The 18,704-nt window shown below is 38.0% G+C and overlaps 1 long non-coding RNA gene and 2 pseudogenes across 1 annotated transcript; 2 read left to right on the top strand and 1 right to left on the bottom strand.

The window, feature by feature from the left end:
- Window positions 1-225: 225 nt before the first annotated feature.
- On the bottom strand, window positions 226-1,225 carry LOC134222768 (uncharacterized; annotated as a pseudogene).
- Window positions 1,226-5,941: 4,716 nt separating this feature from the next.
- Window positions 5,942-14,916, top strand: LOC134223808 (uncharacterized). The gene is made up of 3 exons (XR_009982729.1): window positions 5,942-6,063; window positions 14,588-14,658; window positions 14,734-14,916. It is a non-coding gene; the product is annotated as an uncharacterized LOC134223808 (long non-coding RNA).
- Window positions 14,917-17,650: 2,734 nt separating this feature from the next.
- Window positions 17,651-18,573, top strand: LOC134222767 (uncharacterized; annotated as a pseudogene).
- Window positions 18,574-18,704: the final 131 nt, after the last annotated feature.

Raw genomic sequence — 18,704 nt, 5'->3', positions numbered from 1 at the left:
AGAATCAACGCTTTAACCTGTGGAATCCGATTTAAGTAGAGTTCTGTCAACAAGAGTAACGGATTATGAAGATGTTGACCATGCTTAAAACCATTTTGTTCAATGTTTCATTTCCTAAATTAAAATAAGTTTTGGTTTTGTTATATGAATTATATACATATATTTTAAATAATACATATCATCAGTGTGGAGTGACAGTAAAGTCCATATGTTTCGAATGTTGGCTTAATCCAAGTAATAACCCCCCGAGTAGTAACCGCAATGTTCAAATATGCTTTTTGCCGGAAATATTTTGAATTCATCAATGATTTTGCAAACATCTCGCAAAATAGGAGTATTTTCGGTGTGATATTTCCTTAGGCATCGCTTTATGAGCCCAAAAGCGATCTCTATTGGGTTGAAAATGGACAATACGGCGGAAGAAACATCGGAATAATCCCGATAGAGCGCAAATATCGAATAATGTTTGAATCACAGTGAATTCTTGCTCCATCCATAATCCAAACAGAGTAGAACCCAGGATATTGCTGTACTTGTGAATTGTTCAAAGCAAATTTCTTGCAGCAGTCGAAGAATTTTATTCTATTGAAAGTTCCGTCTGCCCAGAAACTCCCAAGAATCCCGTTCAGTCCTAGAAAACAAAGAAAGGATACTCGAGGTTTGCGACAAAACTCTCCACGATAGATTATTTTCTGTTCAACTACTCCATATCCCTTATTTCTGAGCATATCCCGGTTGTCGAATGCAACCTCATCTAAGAAGAAGAGGTTGTATATGTCCCACGGAATGGATAGCATTTCTTTGTGAAAACGGATGATTTCGTCATTACGGATCTGTGTTGCTCGTCGATTGATAAATTTCCATGAAAATCCAGCATCGTGTAGAATCACCCAAATTGAAGAAACACTGATGGATTGGTGGAAGTGGAACTGAAACTTCTGCTTTGCCTCTTCCAGTACTATGGTTCTTTCCGATATAAATCCACTATCCATTGTCGCATACCCGCACCAATTTTTGTATATACCCGTTCACGCTGTTCACGGGTAAAATACCCGTTCCGTTCAAACTTAGAAATCCATTCACATATAGTTGAGAGAGCTTTACCATAAATTACTGCTAGATCCTTTCTGGAAATTCCCAAAAAATAGTGTCCATACAGAGCATGATACACTGTATTTGAGCTAGCATGCTTATGGCGAATGTTACTTATCATTAGGTTACTCATGACAATAAGTCTTAGTATGAGTTTATCAAATATGAATAAGTATTTAATTTCACTTTTATGCGAATAATTTCCTAATATTGAGATTACTGCTACTGTACAATGTTTACGGCTGGTATGTCATCACTGTAGTTGACAATTCTCATTGACAGTTAGTTCGCATAAGAAAAGTTGCGTCGCATGAGCAAGCCGCGACTTCGGTTTAGTGCTGCGAATTCAATAATTTGCACATACCCGCGCACGCACAAACGCACACAAGTTTTCGCCTGGAAAGGTCCTTTCACCCAGGAAAGACGGTGGTAATGGGTTACGGCAGGCTGAGAACTCTCAGCCGCCCCAGAACAGGGAAATAGAGGGGAATGACGCCTCCTGGAACCTGGTTAAGAACAAGAGGAAACCGAAGACGTCAAGGGCCGAAATAAAAGGCCCAGGCGAATGAGGGTAGCAAGAAGTCTAGGGTATGGTATGCCCTAGTCATCAAGACGGACGAGGCTAAGTACTCGGACGTCTTGAAGGCGATGAGGAATGACGTCAAGCTAGGTGAACTCGATTCCGACGTACGTCGAATAAGACGTACCCGGATGGGCGAGATGATCCTCGAGCAGAAGCGGGGCGTCTCGCAAAAGGGCGTCGCCTACAAGAAGTTGGCGGAGGAAATCCTAGGCGAGACGGTCAAGGTGAGGGCACTCACGACGTAGGCGAATCTAAGGGTTAAAGACCCTGTGTGCCCTGTGGGCATATACGAGCAACCCGAAGTTTGCTTCAAGTGCCTGGAACCGGGGCACAAGCAATGGGACTGCAAAGGCCCTGACAGAAGTAATCTCTGCCGACGCTGCGGATTGGAGGGACATAAGGCACAATGCTGCACGAACCCTCCCAATTGTTTGATTTGTTCCAGCAAAGCTGTGAACAGCAAGCACCCCATTGGGGGTTCGATGTGCCCGGCGTTGAGGCGTGCTGCAAAATCACAGTGCAGGTAACGCAGCTGGCTTGCTCGGCCTCGCCCGAGTGTTTGGTGTGCGCAGGCTTAGAGGAAATGGCGGAACATGTGTTGTTCGTGTGCCCACGTTTTCGCGCAATGCGTGACCACATGCTTGCCACAAGTGGTCTGGACACTACCCCGGACAACCTAGTTCGGAGGATGTGTAAAGATGAAGTTGGCTGGAACGCCGTTTTATCGACTATCGCCCAAATCGTCTCGAAGCTACACAGAAGGTGGCGCGTGGACTCAAGGATGGCTAGTTCAGGCGCAAATAAGAGGTGGTCCAAGGAATCGGAGTCGGCTTCATGGGTCATACCGGTGGTCATGCTCTGTGGTCGAACTCGATCCTTTTATCGAACAAGTGGCCGCGCGAAGAACAACATGGTATCGTCGCTTTCGCGGCGTCGGTCAACCGGGCGGGTTTCGAGCCCGAAGACGGAAAGGGGTCCTCGTCAAGGCTGGGGCAGGCGTAGGCACCGCGTCGGCAAGTCCCTTTGTGTGCTGGCAAATAGGCCCTATCGCAGAAAGGTGCACGCGGCATCATCATTCTTGATACCAGTCGTGCAGAGGGAAGCAGGCGCAAAGTCGACCCTTCCCACCTTCCGAGGACATAGGGCGTGATAAGGCCACAATTTTTTTTTCGGCCAAGTGAGTTGAACTAAGGTAGTTGAACTAAGGCTTGCTCAATTCTCTTGTCCGATCTTAAATCATACCAAATTTTATTTCATCGATTAAAAAAAATAAAGGTAATCGATCTTGTAATTTTAAACCTATTCGATAATGAAAAAATAATAGGCATCCCTATTACTCTATATTTTTCGAGATTTTTCGGTTGATCACATGTCATATTGCCATCGAAGTTTTACAGTGATTCTATTATTTCATCTAAAAGTTAAATATTATAAATGTTAAATAGTATAATTGTTAAATAGTGTGCCAAACGATGGCTCGAAGAAGGTTGAATGCGGCAAAGAATTTTTTTTTGAAAAAGGCAACGAATAAAAACGCAGGATTCGTTGGCCAAACGATTCCTGAGTTGAAGGTAAACATAACCTCTAAAGAAGGATCCGTTAACATAACGTTCCCCCAATTAGCACTCCGTAGATTAGTGTTTTTCTCTAAGGTACTCCGGGGCAAGTTGAAACGGTTTTTTCAAAGTTGAAATTCAAAGTGCTGTTAAAAAATTACCCTTTGATATATTTTGATTCCGTTTGCGGTGTTTGCTAGTTCGGGCTAAAGATTATACATAAAAAATAAGTAACCCTAACAAACTTTTTTATAAATATTTTGTATAATTAAATTATTGTTTTATATGCATCGTTTCATCTTGCCCCGCGTATCGGGGCAAGTTGAAACACTGCGTTATCTACAGACATAAGCTAATTTTGCCGTATTAATAACAAAATGCATGTACTCAGTGAGACTCAAGAAACACGAAATTGTAAGGGTGACTTTAATACTGCCAGGATTCGCATAGTAAGTCCCATGTACAGTCACTCTCAAAATTGAGCGTACAGTATGGATTAGTTGACTACATTCGAAAATTTCAAAGGAAATTAAATGGTTGGCTGGGTTGTTTTTGATGCATTTCAATATTCAATGTATGCGTACCCTTCCTTCAATGTATGCGTACATAAAATTGTTGAAATTTTTTCTCTAAAGTTTATTTATTTGAAAATAATCTCAAAATACGCCTATTAGATGTGACAAAATTGAGCGTACAGCTAATGTTTTTCTATAAAATTTCTTATTATAAACACGGTTAATGTATTTTAATATTGTTTTTTCATGATCATATTTATAATAATAAACATCCGCTATTTAAACATTCAATGTTTTGGTCAAAATGGCGAACAAATGAGAGGTAAGAACATTGCTATTTAAAAATTCAATACCTCTGAGCAAAATAAATGCTTTAATTTGTATGTTTCACCCGCGTATTATCTTATATATGATAGATAATCGAAATCGAGCGAGACATACGATTAATTTGGAAAAATTCAGTCGGTAAATGATGAAAACATGTGTAAACATACAGAGAAAACGACAAATGTTAGGAATGACATAATTCAAATTTGGTATGTCTTTAACTTAAATTTGTTTTAAAGCTCGATTATTGTCTCAGGTCTATCATTAAGAGTAATATTATTTAATCCAATCATTCACAGTCAAATTCTAAAAGTACAAGGTGCATGTTAAGGTACCGAACATAAAAACAGCTTTTCAACCCCGTAGAGCACTTCTGATTGAATATTGAAAAGATAGCTTAAAATCGTAATTTCATAATTAAATTTGAATTAAACTCCACGATCTGTTACCATAAGGGATACAATTGGATGATTTCCATGTGGCGAGTAAAAATAAACTTTTTTAAAAGTTCGGCAGCTTATTTAATGATATATTGGTAAATTTAAATGATTCAACCAAATTTGTTTCTAGGGTGACTGAGTCTTCAAATATAAAATGACATCTTATAATGTATCCGTGTGCTGCTCTTTTATTAATATTATTATTAATGAGTGTCCTGAGCTTATAAGCTACCTATACATCGACTTTTAAATAAAGTTATACTTAATTTGAAATATGCCTTTCCCAACATTTGTCGTTTTCTTTGTATGTTTTCATCTGTTTTCATCATTTACCGACTGAATTTTCCCAAATTAATCGTATGTCTCGTTCGATTTCGATTATCTATCATACATAAGACACGATGCCGGTGAAATCCATATCTTAAAGCATCTATTTTGCCCAGCAGCATTGAATTGTTAAATAGCATTGTTTATACATCTTACTTGTTCGCCATTTTGATTAAAACATGGTTTAATTTCAAAACATTGAATGTTTAAGTAGCGGATGTTTATAATCATAAATATAATCATGAAAAAACAATATTAAAATACATTAATCGTGTTTATAATAAGAAATTTTATAGAAAAACATTAGCTGTACGCTCAATTTTGTCACATCTAATAGGCATATTTTGAGATTATTTTCAAATAAATGAACTTTAGAGAAAAAATTTCAACAATTTTATGTATGCATACATTGAAGGAAGGGATGAATATTAAAATGCATTAAAAACAACCGAGCCAACAATCAAATTTCCTTTGGAATTTTCGAATATATTCATCTAATCCATGCTGTACGCTCAATTTTGAGAGTGACTGTAAGTTATTGACGATTTTGATTTTATTTCAGAAATAAGCCTCCCGGATAAAAATTTACAGTAACTTGAATGACATAACCCATTAAAATACAATAGATTGTGTGGTAAACAATATAAACTATTGTACGCTTATTGTAAAATGTTCACGGTTGTAAAAGATCTTTATTGTACTTACATTAACATAACAATATATTTAAATGTTACCAATACATTCTATTATATTTTTATTGTTCGCTTATGTTTGGTATTGCACATCCAAAAACTAAACAAATTATGAAAGTTTTCGGTTTGGATGATCTGGAAATTCGTCTAATGTAATTGAATTAATATAATTTTGGAATATTTCATGGATTTATTATAGTTGTTGAAATATCAATTGAAAACAATGAAATTACAATAGCTTTGCTTATAAAATGAATAAAAATGTTATACCGATTCTCAAGTAATATATTTTCATATTGCAAGTCTAGAAATGTTAAGCAATAAACATTGGAATTCAAAAAAATTAAAGGGAACAAAAACTTTTGCTTATCATTTTACTCGGAGAATGGCTGGATTCATTTGAGCGTGTACAGTTTTGTTTATAATAAGCGAAGAGATGGTATTATTAAAACTGTATGGTGCAAAAAGTGTCTTTTTCATTACAGTTTCTGGTGTTGGGCAACGGTAGATCACTATGGCTTCTGTACCGTGGTAAGTATCTAAAGTGTTAGAGCGCGTTAGTGCATCATTACTGGGCCTGAGCGCGAGTATTTTGATCACACTCGCCGTGTTGTCATTTAAGATTAGTCAAACTTTTTCGCATCGGTTACTATTTTCGGTTATCATTTTGGGGGCTGCATTCCGTACCGGTAACGTTTGACATTTGGTAGTTCATCAAATAGCAGCGGTGTTATCGCGCTGACAAATTTGGTCTAGTGCGTTTAGTAGCGACCGGTAAAGTGTCAAGTAATGATACTGGGCTGGCAAACGGCTCATATTCACCACCGGTAATCGTAATCTTATACTACAAAAGTTCAATGTACATAATGGACGCAGTGGTTCATCCCGAACAAAAAATAAATAAAAAAAACCCAGATTAATCCACCTAGCGGTGATGGTGCCTTTCTCGTTCGTTCAAAAGGTTTGGAAACATTTCAAATAACACCAATATGTGGATTGGTCTTATTTTTCATATTTGTTTATATGCATAAAAAAAATTCTCGCCAAACGCAATTTGTTGCAAACAAATCGGATGAGCATAATGGCACTTTATTTAGTAGTTTTAAAATTAGTATTTTCGCCATAACTTTTGACCCAATTGTACGATCCGGCCAAGTTTCTATAGGAAACCATGGGACAAGATTCTGCGTCGAATGCAATCTGTTGCAAAAGACCTGAGAAGCACACATATTGCACATCAATCACAGTAACTTATATATGACCGGATTCAGTCACAATATGGTTACTGCAACCAGATTTGTTGAAGTTGTGTTGCTTGGGGAATAGATGAAGTCTAAATGCTAAGAAAGTGAGCTAGACTTTTTTGAACTCTTTTTCACAATAAATAGTAATTTGACCATAACATCTAAGCCCATAGACCGATCTGGCTAATTTTCAACAAGAAAATATGAGACATTCTGCGTCGAATGCAATTTAATGCGAGCAAATCGGTTGAGGAAAAGTGCCTGAAAAATGAGGGAAAATTTTTTGTATCGATTTTTTCATAAAAAACCCAGATTAATCCACCTAGCGGTGATGGTGCCTTTCTCGACCTTCGTAAAATGTGTGTGCTTGAAAATAGATGAGCTAGTAGCTAGGAGTAAAAAAGACAAATTTCTTTGTCCGTTCTATGAAAATCAGATTATTTATGGCAAAGATATTGTAGATCCAGTTGAAAACCGAAAATCATATTTTGTCCCATTCCCGGATGTCGCGACTGCATCGCGAGTGGTGCCCGACTATGGCACAGTTGCGCACTACTCGCGATGCAGTTGCAACATCCGGAAATGCGAGAAATGCGATTGTCGCGAAACCTCAGTTCGGTTTTCAGCTTGATCTACAATATGCTAATAAGAATTTCGACATTTTATTTCCTTTTCCAATCTTTTTGACGTACATACCCCTGTTTTATTTTACCCAGTCATATATTTTAAGGATATCACTTTTGGATGTAAATTGAACTGAAGCTCCGACTACACAAAAAGAAAACGAAAATGTCATTCCCATCAAGCGAGCGGAGGGCAATATTTGTTATGATATAAATCTCATGACCGTCTTTCTACCAAACTCCCGTATGAAGAGGAAGGGAAGTGTATCAGTGTGGAAGCATCCGATAATTCGTTTTCGGAAAGAAATTATAGCCTTTCAGTACAACTTTGTTGCACAAGAAAGGCAAAAAGTATTTTGGCCATAATTTCAAAGGTAATAGTCCAGTCTGGCCAACTTTCTAAATAGAACAGGATTCCGCATCTAATGCAATTTGTTGTGAGTAAATCGGTTGAGGGTAAGTCCATTAAAAGTCAGCTAGACTTTTTTACTCGCTTTTTTATAACACATAGTATATTTTGGTCATAATTTCTGTGCCCATGGTCCAAATTTTCAATAGAAAACAATACGACAGGATTCCGCGTCGAATGAAACTTGTTGGAATTATAGATAGTGGAATATATAGATGAGTGAAGATAAATCCTCTGTCTCCAAACGAACTGTCAAACGTGTCTCCAAACGAGCATGACGTCACGATTTCAATGGAAACGTTAAGGGCTGTGACGTCATATGTGCGTGTGCACGGGCAGAAAAATCGACTCAGCCATGCTTTCGCTCATCTATCAATTCTACTATCTATAGTTGGAATTAAATCGGTTGAGGATAAGTTCCAAAAAAGTGAGCTAAACTTTTCGCACTTTTGGTGCGCGCACACACACACACAGAGACATCATCGCAGTTCATCGAGCTTATACGTATATAACACTATGAGTCTCCAGGCCTTCTGTAAAAGTTTGGTTTTGGAGCGAACATACAGCCTTTTCGTAGAAAAAGGCAAAAATGGTGTTTCAGCCATAATTTCCGATCCCATAGTCCGACCTAGCCAATTTTCAATAGAAAACAATGGGACAAGATTCTGCGTCGAATGCAATCTGTTGCGAGCGTCAATAGATGAAGTCTAAGTGCTAAAAAAGTGAGCTAGACTTTTTCGAACTCTTTTTCGCAATAAATAGTAATTTGACCATAACATCTAAGCCCATAGTCCGATCTGGCCAATTTTCAATAAGAAAATATGAGACATACTGCGTCGAATGCAACTTGTTGTGAGCAAATCGGTTAAGGATATGTGCCCGAAAAATGAGTGACATTTTTTACGCGATTTTGACGTAGGACTTACGTCTCTCTTTACTATACCGGGTGTCATTCCAAAATATTCAAATCGACCGCGTTACGCTGTGTTGAAAGATTTTAAACGTTAATAGCGTTCGTCTCAATGGACGAATTTCTGCGGTAAGCCCCTCAATCGACAGATTTCAAGTATGCCTTTCATGTCCATGCTTGATAAGACCCGAAAAACTTGTTTCAATATGCATGAAACTGTTTTCAATGAAAAACATTGAGATCAAGGGAATCTATAAATATGGGTACCGCATAATTCTTGCATCATTCCATTACCACGTTCTCATTGGTGCAGACACCAGCGAATGAGCAGCCGCTGGGTCTGCCGAGAAGCCATAAAATAGCGCAACGCGATTTTTTCCTTTCATTCTGACCGGGACAAGCGAAGCAACCGCATCATCGATTGAACAGCACTCACACCTTTTGGCAGGGAATGAAGTCATCAAGCCACCATCATCAGCCGAAACCTAGCCAGTACAGCAGCAGTCCACCCTACAGACCTGACAATGCAGCAATGCTGAGCAGATACCGGCAGCAGCAGCAGAGTCGAGCCGAGACCGGCCGGCATCGGTGATGAGCCGAGACAGGCTGAAGAAAAGCCACATGATGCAGCATGTATGTCCAAAAAACAAACGGTTCTTCAGAGAGCCAATAATAGAGATCAATATCAAAGCTTTCAATACCCTTCGTGATGGAAATTGTACTTGGGTGCCAAATCCAATATTCTAGTGATAAAATGTTATGCGTGATTTTCATAAATAGCATCAAAACTAACAGTGGATAATTTTTCTGATTTAACCGCGAAGTGGACGAAGGACTTCGCTTGACCATGCCTAAAAAAAACATAAGATGTCCAAATCTCTCACATAATATTTGAATATTTGGATTAAAAAAAACACCGATAACAGCTCAAACATTAATAAACTATCAATCGATTTTTCATCAAATGTTGGATTTTTTGGCATTGATCAAGAAATATCTAGATAAACATTGCTTGATACTGACCGCACACAAAGCGAACGTGACTGAATGATCGTCCCATGTTACTAATTCTAAATCTTATCACCCGAAATCCCATGTCCGGGTGTTTCCTTCCATCTACTACTAACAATGTTGTCTCAGAAAAGAACTCGTACTTCTCACCTGAACTGCAATTTCAAGCTCGCTTGCCCGGCTTATTGGCCTGTATCAAGCGAAAAGTCCCGTTAGGAAATAGACGCCAGCAGCGAGCAACAAGCGTAAAAAGAAGAAGCCCTTCTCGAACGCGTTGATGATGATGACGCTTTGGCTGACAAAGAAGCGGGATACAAGACACTGGCTGATTGGCCCACCAATTGGGAAGCAGAGAAGATTCAAAATAAGGTATAAAAGAAAAGTGCATTCGCTCGCAGAGCATTCAGTCTTTTTTTATACCACCACTAGAAATTCGCGGTTATTTGAAAAGATCGTTTTCTTACTTTTTGGACTTAGCCGAAGCAAACAGCCTTTTTCAAGGCTCTAAGAGTTAAAAATAATGTTCTCCTTCAGTCGCTATCGCACGGATTAGGAGGTCCAACATCCCCTGCTGGGCCAACTTGTGGCTTATTTCAGGCAGTCCTTCAGTTGGAAAGTTACCACTTTGATAAGAAAATTATTTTGAGCTTTTTAGTGGAATGTCTTCACTTGTCATAAGACGAGTTAATACAATCCCATTGAATTCCACCACTTAATTGTATCTTGACAGATACGTATTTCGACCTCAAAGGTAAGGCCGTCTTCAGTGTCTCGTACTTGACTCGACTAGTCGAGTACGAGACACTGAAGACGGCCTTACCTTTGAGGTCGAAATACGTATCTGTCAAGATACAATTAAGTGGTGGAATTCAATGGGATTGTATTAACTCGTCTTATGACAAGTGAAGTTACCACTGTCGAGGCTAATATTCCGTGACCGGACAGATACTTCCTGAATTGTTTTTGATGATTCTTGTTCGAGGTAGATTTGATTTCTGTGTCGGTTTGATGAAAAGATTTTGCCAAGGAATGGTATGCAACACCGATTATTTCTCCAAAATAGTTGATGAGAGAAATTTGGACATATTATGTATCTTAAAGGCATGGTCAAGTCAAGTCCTACGTCCACTTAGCGGTTATGTCACAGACATTACCCACTGTTCGTTTTTTCGTATGTATTTGTATTTTGGCCATAACTTTCGATCTCATAGTCCAATCTGGCCAAATTCAAATAGGAAACAATGGGACAGGATTCTGCGTCGAATGCAACTTGTTGCGAGCAAATCGGTTGAGGATAAGTGCCCGAAAAATGAGTGACATTTTTTACGCGATTTTTTCGTATGATTTTGTATTTTGGTCATAACTTTCGATCCCATAGTTCGATCTGGCCAATTTCAAATAGGAAACAATGGGACAGGATTCTGCGTCGAATGCAACTTGTTGCGAGCAAATCGGTTGAGGGTAAGTGCCCGAAAAATGAGTGACATTTTTTACGCGATTTTTTCGTATGAATTTGTATTTTGGCCATAACTTCTGATTCCATAGTCCGATCTGGCCAATTTCAAATAGGAAACAATGGGACAGGATTCTGCGTCGAATGCAACTTGTTGCGAGCAAATCGGTTGAGGGTAAGTGCCCGAAAAATGAGTGACATTTTTTACGCGATTTTTTCGTATGAATTTGTATTTTGGCCATAACTTCTGATTCCAAAGTCCGATCTGGCCAATTTCAAATAAGAAACAATGGGACAGGATTCTGCGTCGAATGCAACTTGTTGCAAGCAAATCGGTTGAGGATAAGTGCCCGAAAAATGAGTGACATTTTTTACGCGATTTTTTCGTATGAATTTGTATTTTGGCCATAACTTTCGATCCCATAGTCCGATCTGGCCAATTTTAAATAGGAAACAATGAGACAGGATTCTGCGTCGAATGCAACTTGTTGCGAGCAAATCGGTTGAGGGTAAGTGCCCGAAAAATGAGTGACATTTTTTACGCGATTTTTTCGTATGAATTTGTTTTTGGCCATAACTTCTGATCCCATAGTCCGATCTGGCCAATTTCAAATAGGAAACAATGGGACAGGATTCTGCGTCGAATGCAACTTGTTGCGAGCAAATCGGTTGAGGGTAAGTGCCCGAAAAATGAGTGACATTTTTTTTAGTAGTTTTGCGCACACACACACACACACATACACACACACACACACACACACACACACACACACACACACAGACATCACCTCAATTCGTCGAACTGAGTCGATTGGTATATAACACTATGGGTCTCCGGGCCTTCTATAAAAAGTTTGTTTTTGGAGCGATCATATAGCCTTTACCGTATACTTAGTATACGAGAAAGGCAAAAATATCAATAAATTACGAGCTAAAAATCACAGGTGAATCATACTACGTTTACTACATACTACAAACCCTTTGCTACAGTGTAAAAGAACCCATACCATATATTATTTACTTTACATGTTTTGTACGGCAATAAGTATTACGAATATTATAAACATGTTTAGAAAGAGTAAAACGATTATAAAAAGTAAAATAATTGAATAAAACGTTACGATGTATGTAATATATGAGAATCAATACGGAGACAATGAGTTTGGATATTTCCGTTGGTAAAAAATAACCCTTTAGCTGTTGTACACAATATACATTTTATGAAAATACTGTTGAATACACTGCCATATGATGAAAATATTCCATGTAATTTTCTATTTGAGCTCAAAGAGTTTAATTCATATACACTTAAAAGAAATTTGATAAAATTGAAATGACTATATTAGAGGTGATGGACATTATGTGTTAAATAAATAGGAATGAAACAAATGTAAAGAATGTGATAAGAATAATAAAATCAATAAATATTCTGAAAATATTAATTATAATAAGGTAATGAATTAACAATAAAAACTTCACTTGTCATAAGACGAGTCTGCACAATCCCACTCAATTCCACCACTCAACTGTACCCCGACAGATACGTACCTCGACCCCAACAGTAAAGCCGTCTTCAGTGTCTCGTACTTGACTCGACTTCGAGACGCCGAAGACGACCCCACCGACAGACGCATCTGTCAAGGCACAATCAAGTGTTGGAACCAAATGGGACCGTACAAAATTGTCTTATGACAAGTGAAAATATTCCACTAAAAAGCTCAAAATAATTTTCTCAAGCTGACTACTTTACCCACAATTTAAAGACTTGGCAGCTCTTCGCTTCCGAGAGGTGGTAATCCTGAAAGATCTCCAGCGATGCCGGCGGCACTGGTTACCAGTTTCCCACCGACCAGTGAGCTGTTACCATTTTCACTTGACCACTATTGTCAGCTATTACGATCTATCTCGTTGATCCGAAGAAAACACGATCGGCTAACGGACGCCTTCAGGGCCGTATGGTCTCCCTCGGGGGTGTAGGTTAAGTTGGGTTAAGTCGACCATTCTTACCCGCGGAAGTTAATATTTGTACACCAACAATTTTCAAAATTTGAACAAGACAAAATGTCACACGCGAGAAAAAATGCTTCCGTTTTAAACCATGCCGATTTTTTTTTTTTTTTTCATATTTGTTTATATGCATAAAAAAAATTCTCGCCGAACGCAATTTGTTGCAAACAAATCGGATGAGTATAAGAGCAAAAAATGGCATTTTATTTTGTAGTCTTAAAATTAGTATTTTCGCCATAACTTTTGACCCAATTGTACGATCCGATTAAGGTTAGGTGTCCGAAAAATAGGTGACATTTTTTGTGATTTTTATGAAAAAAGGTATTTTGGTCATAACTTCCGATCCCATAGTCTGACCTGTCCAATTTTCAATAGGAAACAATGGGGAAGGATTTTGCGTCGAATGCAGTTTGTTGCGAGCAAATCGGTTGAGAATAAGTGCCTGAAAAATGAGTGACATTTCTTACGCAATATTTTCGTATGAATTTGTATTTTGGCCATAACTCTCGATCCCATAGTCAGATCTGGCCAATTTCAAATAGGAAATAATGAGGCAGGATTCTGCGTCAAATGCAACTTGTTGCGAGCAAATCGGTTGAGGATAAGTGTCCGAAAATGAGTGACATTTTTTACGCGATTTTTTTGTATGAATTTGTATTTTGGCCATAACTTTCGATATCATAGTCCGATCTGGCCAGTTTCAAATAGGAAACAATGGGACAGGATTCTGCGTCGAATGCAACTTGTTGTGAGCAAATCGGTTGAGGATAAGTGCCCGAAAAATGAGTGACATTTTTTACGCGATTTTTTCGTAGGATTTTGTATTTTGGCCATAACTTTCGACCCCATAGTCCGATCTGGCCAATTTCAAATAGGAAACAATGGGACAGGATTCTGCGTCGAATGCAACTTGTTGCGAGCAAATCAGTTGAGGATAAGTGTCCGAAAATGAGTGACATTTTTTACGCGATTTTTCGTATGAATTTGTATTTTGGCCATAACTCTCGATCCCATAGTTCGATCTGGCCAATTTCAAATAGGAAACAATGGGACAGGATTCTGCGTCGAATGCAACTTGTTGCGAGCAAATCGGTTGAGGATAAGTGCCCGAAAAATGAGTGACATTTTGTTGAGTAGTTTTGCGCACACACACACACACACACACACACACACACACACACACACACACACACACACACACACACACAGACATCACCTCGATTCGTCGAACTGAGTCGATTGGTATATAACACTATGGGTCTCCGGGCCTTCTATAAAAAGTTTGTTTTTGGAGCGATCATATAGCCTTTACCGTATACTTAGTATACGAGAAAGGCAAAAATATCGTCATAATACCTGATGACATACCTGGTAACATGTATGCTTGTTCCTTTACAGAAATGAAGCTTATGATGAAATACTGATGCTTGGCCAATCTCACCAACGGGATATAATAAGAACTGATGCAGGTATTTTTTCTTTTCTTCTCGATTAGAAAAAATATAATAAAACTAACATTCTTTTATAATTTACATTTTTCACAGGTTTATAACTACATGTATTGTCTATCCGGAACAAAGTTAGTACGCTTTTTATACCGAAGTTGGATTTTTTCTCCAGACACAGGCAACTTACCCAACTTCGAAAGTAGTGCGCTGGATTCGCCTAACGATGCGCTAAGCAACACATCAATTAGTTTGACAGATAAAACTTTGGAAGAAAGCTCGGTTCGGAAGTCCCGACAGCAAAGCGAGGTAAAATGAGTGAAAATGAAGTTTAAACTGATTTAAAATAAAATAATTTGTAAAAGCAAATAATTGTATTGTATTTTTATTGTAATGTTGGAGTATAATGTATTCTTAATCCTGTTGTATTTCTATTGTAAAACAATAGAAACAGTAATTGAAAACATTTAAAACACAATGTTTTCTATTATTTTGTCGCTCGAAATCATCCCATTGAAGAACCGTAAAATCAATTGTTTTGCTCAAAATTTTGTATGGAAAATTTTCGATTTTTTTATTGTAAAGATACATAACAACCCCCCTTTTTTATTGTAAAAGTCCCATTTACCATTCATTTTATCGTGGAAAACCATTATTTCTCATGTGATTTTATTGTCAAAATTCCATTATATTCAATGGTAAAAATTATGTCTTAAATGGTGTTGTAACAATAAAATTTATGATATTTTAATGATATTTTTTATCCGGGCTAAAATTGTTTACTGTTTAAGAAAAACTGAAAAAATAGTAGGCTTTGTTCTAGAAATTTGAACACAAATCCCACTTTTGTTGTCTCATCTTGATATTTACTCGCCTAAAAGTCACATTCCAGATTTTGATACTCTTTTGCACAAAAAATAAACATTTAATTGTCCCACAGCAATATATACAGATAAAGAATATTATGCTATTTTGCCGAAAGATAGCATTTTTTTTTAATTTATTAGATTTTTTTTTTATATTTCTCCATGTAAAACAGGTTTGAAAAATATAAGGACAGTGCACAACTAAGTCACTAGCGTATTTTCAGAGATCAAATTCTGGAGAACGCACTACGCTGAAAATTTATCAAATTGATTTCCTCCTACTGGTGACCACTCGGATTACTATTCAGGATGGTTCATTATTTGGTTCACTTGTATATTGTGCACGGGATTAATTCGGTTGTGGCTTATTCATAAATGCACATTAATAAACCAGCGTATCTCTAACAAACTCTGCGACTGGAGAAATAGGCAACTGGGGATGTTAAAGATGAAGTTAACGAAAGGTTCTCATACTCTATGTTCTATTTTTCTGAGAGTCAGTGCTCAGAAGATTAAGAATCTCAAAAGTGCAGTTTAAACATGAATCCTTTTCATTCTAGTGGAGATCAAGATGTATCAAGTGTATTCTATGAAAAATACATTTTCAAAACTAAAACAAACCCGCTGGCTCTCCCATACTAAAATCCAAGATGGCTGAACACCTAGTGGTGTATTCATCTTGGGCGGAAATTTATTCATTTTTTTCCAGAAGTTTGCATGTTTTTTTAAATTTATGTTTTCATAATGTATGTATTTACGGACCATCTTGATTTCGGGGGAAAAAAGTATTACTTTTTATTGCGAGAGTGACGTTCTGGATCGTTGTTTCAACTTGCCCCGCACCACGCATTTCTATTTGCCCCGTTGAGTTGAACATGCGGAGCAATATCAAACAACCAAAATACAAAAAAATAAAACGGGATTTCATCGATTTATTTTTTATTGAATGATTACCTACCATGAGAATTTGATGAAAAAACTCTTTCAAACATCGGTTTGAGACCTGTTTCATTGGCACGTCAAATAGTTGGTTTGGATTTTGCAATGGGCGAAAAATAAGCAATGGCAGGGATAGCTTTTGACAGCTGCAATATTCCGGGAATGGCAGTCAGAAGGTGCGTTTAGGGGAGTAGCTTGTTGAAAAAAAATAATCAGAGCCTTTGGTCATTTACTATCTAAATTACAGCTTCCGTTTCAACTTACCCCGCATTTCAACTTGCCCCGGTGTACCTTAATACAGTTTTATTTAAAATTTTCAACATATAGCAACAAAACGAAGGAGTCAATTGACCTTCCACCTGGACCTTCCGGTGCACAAATGATCACGCTCTCGGAGCAAAACTTTGATTTCTATTCCAATTCCGAAGACGTTGATGTTGAAATGAGTCAGCAAACATCGGTTGTAGGGGAACTGGGGGTAGCACGCCCATAGGGGTTAAAACGCGCCACCCCTGAATAAGGTTAAATATCCCCATTTTGATTATTTTCAATAGTCTATACGATAAAGCAATGAAAAATATTGCCATTGGATACATATATTTCATGATTTTTCTCTAGTTATACATGAAAAACTCGAAAAAACGATTTTTGCGTGTTTTGATGCAATTCTAGCTCGGTGGAATTTAGTCTTTCTGTCGCTGTTATACATTGATAAATTAATAATTGAGCCATGAGCCATGCTGCTTACTCGTGTTCTTAATGTTCCACACGAAATCGTCGTCAAAATGGTTTTAAAACGATTTTATGGGCCTTCAAACTTCTGAGGTCGGTGTGGGGCATTACGCCCATGCTCATTTCGTATGACCGAAACAGCTGAAACATTCGGTTAATTGCCTTAATGTAGGCAATTAAAATGAAAATCAGTACGATAAGCACATGCGCGTTTTAACCCATCCACTGGCGCATCTCACCCCGCATGGTTTCAAAATCATTTTTTTTTCGGGTGCTTTTTAAAAATCAAATTTCTGTGCAATAAAATGGACAATTAGATATCTGTTACCGGTAGTCAGTCGCAGATATGCTGTTCTTCAGTATGCGCTGATGAAAACTGGCTGAAATGGTGGTTTTCATTGATAAAAATGGCATTTTCCTTAACGTGGGCGTCCTACCCCCAGTTCCCCTACCAACTCTGGGGCCACTATTGCATACCTATGGCCGCCGACGATCTATTGAGCAGTTGCTGCAGGATTGGGAGACAGTTCCGTCGGTCTCTGATATTAATGTTGATGGTAATACGATCAAAAGCGTACGTATTGAGCTCCTGAACGAGATTGCCAATTAACTATGCGCATCGTCACCGGGTGTAGTTGTGATGGATGCTCAATCAGATAATTTTTGTTTCCAATTCAAAAACAGTTCATCTATTAATTTATTTGTTTGTCTTTTATTTAGGTTGCTCTTGTGGAAAATCTGACGAGGTTGAGAAACATAAAGCTTCGATGGAATCTTTGCGGCGAGAGGGATGCATTGCTTTTAGAGAACGCTCAGCTAAAAGCTCAAAACTCGAAGCTGTTAGATTCTCTAACATCGAAACTTCTACCGACGCCAGAGAAGCCATTTAAAGAGGAGGAAGAGGGGTTTCTGGATTGTGAAGCTTTAATACGATTGTCCCATAAAGCTGGTGACAGCGACTATTTGTTCCTGAAGTTCCTCCTGGGGAAGTTATTCCCAGATGGTTTGGTAGGACGCTCAGTAACAGGGCGCCCATCAAACAATCCTTCCGGCCGTCCAAAGAAAAGCGATATGTGGTCTTCTGAGAATATGCCCTCCATGAACCACGAAGTGAACAGAGAAACAGGAAAAATACAACTGAACCCAGTGAAAGTAAAGTGGATAAAACGTATGTAGATTAGTTTTGGTTTTATTGCAATCTCGTAATATTATTATTTTATGTTTATAGGACATCTATACGAGCGCCATATTTTCCTACGCGATGATGCTGTAACAGCTAAACGTGTGCTACAAAGGCGCAGGCCGCCTGATGACAAGGGTCATTGCAAACGCTTCGCGGTTATTCGATTTTATTTCTTCTCAAGGATTCCATGGAATCAGTGATAGTTTTAAAATGTTGTGAAGTTGATTTTGTTTTAATCAGACTAGCGTTGATGTAGTCAAAAAATTGGACTTTTTTTATTTTGAGGAAAATAATAAGATGTTTGGTAAGCGTTCTAAACTCAAAAATATCTGTATCATCCGGAATATGAA

Source organism: Armigeres subalbatus, chromosome 3 (genome assembly GCF_024139115.2).
Source record: "Armigeres subalbatus isolate Guangzhou_Male chromosome 3, GZ_Asu_2, whole genome shotgun sequence".
NCBI lineage: Eukaryota > Metazoa > Arthropoda > Insecta > Diptera > Culicidae > Armigeres > Armigeres subalbatus.
Note: the sequence above shows the minus strand (reverse complement) of the source record. Positions and strands in the feature narration are given on the sequence as shown.